The sequence below is a fragment of the Polypterus senegalus genome, chromosome 11 (genome assembly GCF_016835505.1).
Source record: "Polypterus senegalus isolate Bchr_013 chromosome 11, ASM1683550v1, whole genome shotgun sequence".
Taxonomy (NCBI): Eukaryota; Metazoa; Chordata; class Cladistia; order Polypteriformes; family Polypteridae; genus Polypterus; species Polypterus senegalus.
In genome coordinates this window covers 163,530,980-163,535,979 of record NC_053164.1, presented here as the reverse complement: position 1 = coordinate 163,535,979, position 5,000 = coordinate 163,530,980, and the positions used below count along the sequence as shown (strand labels likewise).

Here is a 5,000-nt window from a genome sequence, read left to right as displayed (position 1 = left end):
CAAAAAAAATTGAAAACGCAAGCTAAAAATTCACATCAGAGGCAAAGTAAAAATTAGGATGAAAATGGAAACAAAAATCAAAACAGAAATGACATCACCTAGATAATGAGAGAAATGGAAAAATTCCAAGAAGGCATTTCGTTGAACTTGAGTGGTCCTCTAAAACACGATTCTCCACTTTTCAAGGCTGCAGCATGAACTTAAAGCAGTAGCGCTGTCTCCTTATTCACAAATATTGATGTAATTCTTGGGGCAGAGCTGGGGTCTCATGTATAAACGGTGCATACACACAAAAATGTTGCATAAGAACATTTCTACATTCAAATTGTGATGTATAAAATCTAAACTTGCGGTAAAGCCACACACATTTCCATGGTAGCTCATACCCTGTCGTATGCAAGCTCTGTGCTTGGTTTACAGACTGGCAGCACCCAGCATCAAAGCAGTGCTACTGTTCCTGTGTGGTAATCCTTTCTTTTTTAGACCCACATCCCTGACACAACTTTATAAATACACTGAAATTGAGCGCATATTGTTTATTAGTTTAATGCATCTGATTGTAATTAGCCTGTAATAATATAATGGTCCACAGAATGGTGAAACTATTCCAAATACCATAGCTGCTTTAGCTTTGTTACTCACTGCACCTTTTTCTTCTTCTTTCAGCTGCTCCCATTAGGGGTTGCCACATCGGATCATCTTTTTCCATATTACTCTCACTGCACCACTCGGAGTATTTATATCACTGTATCTGAGTGTGAATCACAGCTGTACAACAGCTGATCGGAAAGAGAATTTTAGGTATACAGCATCAAGGACACGCTGCCTCAGCCATGCTGTCTATTGAACTGTTGTTATACGGCAAAACACTTCAGAGCCTTTCCTTGCAGTTCAGAAACAGTTTCATCCCAAGGACACTAAATGCACTCAATCAGTACATCTAGTGCTCCTTGTAGAATGCTTTGTACTTATAAGTACAATTACCTCACTGTAAACTTGCGATACAGTTATAATATTGCACAACCTGAGCCACTTTATAAAGCACGTATTTACATATGATATCATTTTTAAGATGAAGAAGCAAAATATGTTTATTATGTTATACAGATAAAACTTTAACTTCGTTTAAATAATCTATATTGTTAATAATTAACGTGAGGACATGGTGCTGCAGCATCCATTCACGGATTGTTCCTGCCTCGTGCTGTATATTTGCTGGGGCTGGCGCAACACTCGATGGATACAATAATTAAACACTGTGGTAGATAGGGGGTGCTCTCGCTCCCTTGAACCCCTGTCCACGACTCCAAACACCAGGTAAAAGTCCTCAAATTGACTTTATTAATCTTCCACAGTGCACAAAGCACCCTCTTCTCCGCAATACTCATAAACAATCACAATCAATAACAATAAACAATCCTCCACTCCCAGATGCGTTGCCACCCTTCCACCCAGCTCAGCTCGCCGTCTGGGAGCTCCCGTAGTCCTTTTATATTCCCTGACCTGGAAGTGTTACAATCCCCAGTCCATGTGACTCTCAATCACTTCCGGGTCAGGTACAAGATCTTTTCTTCACCCCCGAAGCATGTCATTCCTCTTGTCCACGTGTGCTTCCGGGGCGTAGGGAAAATATCCACTATTCCTCCCTGCAGCGTCCCCTAGTGGCCCCTATTGCATCCAGCAGAACTGTGCATAAAAACTACATTGTCCATGATGTCCTGCTGGTCTTCTGGGGACCTTCATACTGCAAGGAGGGCTCCACCTGGCGGCTTGGGGGTATTGGCCAGGATAAACGGCCGGCCATCCATCACAACACATACTACGAAGATATTTCAGTGTTCCTTAAAAGTTTTGAAGAATCGACGTTCTAAGCTTACAGATGGCTTAACGTCTGTTACAGAGCTGATTGTGTGGCGATTGGGTATTTGGAGAAAGAAAAGTAAGGACAGGAATTGGAGGTTAGTACGTTTGAAAGAGACAGTACTGCTACAATAAAGTATTTCATCGAAGGTCACGCATGGCGCAGCAACCTTCTTGCGTGAGACATGAACAATCACATGTTTAATAACGTGCTTTAACTCCTATCATCATGAAAATGATATCACCTATACATCTCAGTATTTTAATTATTCAGAGAGCTATAATATCAAGATTATAATGGATTCTGTGTCCTGTCAGAGGAAGAGAAAGCCCGGAAGCACGTAGTGACTCACACTCTCAGAGCACATAGAAGATCAAATACAAAACAAAGCATTTAACGTGCTACTTTAGTTACAATGGGATTTGAGAACCTAATAAATTAAACAATTTTAAGATGAAGTTTATTATGTTCTACTTTAATGACAAAATAAACTATGTGATAAAAGTGGAAATTTCAAGATTAAAGTTGACATTTCGTGCTTTTTTCCCCACTGTGTGCCTTTTTTTTTCTCTCTGTACCCTAATAAACTTTCATATGACACTCAGATGGTGGGCTATGACTGGCCTTTTCACAGCGACTTTGATATCACAACTTCTTTTTTTTCATTTTGGGCACTGTGCGACTTTGTGAACTTGAGCTTTCGAGTTTCTCCGACACGCTGTGTCACTCAATCAACTTCCTTTTGTTATTTATACTACTGTTTAAACCAACAAATAGTATGGTTTTCCTTGCCTCCACTTGGTATTCGCTGAAATTCTATTTTCCCTCGTGCTTTTGCCATTGCCTTTTCACAGAAAACTGAGCTTAAGGACTATTTACAGTGGGGCAAAAAAGTAATTAGTCAGCCACCAATTGTGCAAGTTCTCCCATTTAAAAAAATGAGAGAGGCCTGTAATTTTCATCATAGGTATACTTCAACTATGAGAGACAAAATGAGAAAAAAAAATCCAGAAAATCACATTGTCTGATTTTTAAAGAATTTATTTGCAAATTATGGTGGAAAATAAGTATTTGGTCACCTACAAAGAAGCACGATTTCTGGCTCACACAGACCTGTAACTTCTTCTGTAAGAAGCTCCTCTGTTCTCCACTCGTTACCTGTATTAATGGCACCTGTTTGAACTTGTTATCAATATAAAAGACACCTGTCCACAACCTCAAACAGTCACATTCCAAAATCCACTATGGCCAAGACCAAAGAGCTGTCAAAGGACACCAGAAACAAAATTGTAGACCTGCACCAGGCTGGGAAGACTGAATCTGCAATAGGTAAGCAGCTTGGTGTGAAGAAATCAACTGTGGGAGCAATTATTAGAAAATGGAAGGCATTCAAGACCACTGATAATCTCACTTGATCTGGGACTCCATGCAAGATCTCACCCCGTGGGGTCAAAATGATCACGAGAACGGTGAGCAAAAATCCCAGAACCACACGGGGGGACCTAGTGAATGACCTGCAGAGAGCTGGGACCAAAGTAACAAAGGCTACCATCAGTAGCACACTACGTCGCTGCCAGGGACTCAAATCCTGCAATGCCAGATGTGTCCCCCTGTTTAAGCCAGTACATGTGCAGGCCCGTCTGAAGTTTGCTAGAGAGTATTTGGATGATCCAGAAGAGGACTGGTAGAATGTCATATGGTCAGATGAAACCAAAATAGAACTTTTTGGTAAAAACTCTACTCATCGTGTTTGGAGGAGAAAGAATGCTGAGTTGCATCCAAAGAACACCATACATACTGAAAAGCATGGGTGTGGAAACAACATGCTTTGGGACTGTGTTTCTGCAAAAGGACCAGGAGAACTGATCCATGTGAAGGAAAGAATGAATGGGGCCATGTATCGTCAGATTTTGAGTGAAAAACTTCCTTCCATCAGCAAAGGCATTGAAGATGAAACTTGGCTGGGTCTTTCAGCATGACAATGATCCCAAACACACCGCCCGGGTAACGGAGTGGCTTCGTAAGAAGCATTTCAAGGTCCTGGAGTGGCCTAGCCAGTCTCCAGATCTCAACCCCATAGAAAATCTTTGGAGGGAGTTGAAAGTCCGTGTTGCCCAGCGACAGCCCCAAAACATCACTGCTCTAGAGGAGATCTGCATGGAGGAATGAGCCAAAATACCAGCAACAGTGTGTGAAAACCTTGTGAAGACTTACAGAAAACATTTGGCCTCTGTAATTGCCAACAATGGGTATATAACAAAGTATTGAGATGAACTTTTGTTATTGACCAAATACTTTTTTCCACCATAATTTGCAAATAAATTCTTCAAAAATCAGACAACATTTTCTGGATTTTTTTTTTTTTCTCATTTTGTCTCTCATAGTTGAGGTATACCTATGATGAAAATTACAGGCCTCTCTCATCTTTTTAAGTGGGAGAACTTGCACAATTGGTGGCTGACTAAATTCTTTTTTGCCCTACTGTATATTGATTTGCACATTCAAAGAGGCATAATTTTGGTATGGGGCATCAGGCGCGTGCACGTGCGTTAATTTTCACTCTGACCGGTATTTATGTAGCGGAAGAACATGGAAGTTGGCAAACGCTCAGATTTATGCATCTGGATTTTTTTGTGCGTAAGCACATTTTGGCTTTTGTCCTTACGTCCTGTTATAGTGTGAATTCTACGCACGCCGTTATGCATGAGGCCCCTGGTGCTGCTTATTCCACTTACGTCAGCCTCAGGTGCCTCATAGCAGATGTGCTGATCGGCTGCACCCAGGCTTATGAGAATATATGGTTGTGAAAGGGAAACAGACACTTCAAACAGTTCAAGCTGCTATTGTGATCATCTGTATGTGTTCTTTTTAAAACAGTAACAAATAAAATAGAAGCGTCCAACAAACGAGTCATTGTTGTTAGAACCAGGTGATTGCTCCAGATGGGCAGCTTTAGTGCACCGATTGTAAGGTTTCAGACCAAGTTTACATAATTGCAGATTTTGTTGTTTACATTCAGTCTCTCATATGATTTTTCATCAAGTATAATAAATAATCACACTAACTAAATGGATGCAATAGAATTTAGTGCTGGTGCCTTTGAATCCGGGCAAAGACTCTGCTGATGTGCAATATGTTG

At 40.8% G+C, this 5,000-nt stretch overlaps 1 protein-coding gene across 1 annotated transcript in view; it reads left to right on the top strand.

Annotated features, from left to right (window-relative positions):
- Positions 1-5,000, top strand: part of abcf1 (ATP-binding cassette, sub-family F (GCN20), member 1) — a 220,415-nt gene that overhangs the window by 61,214 nt on the left and 154,201 nt on the right. The window lies entirely within an intron of this gene.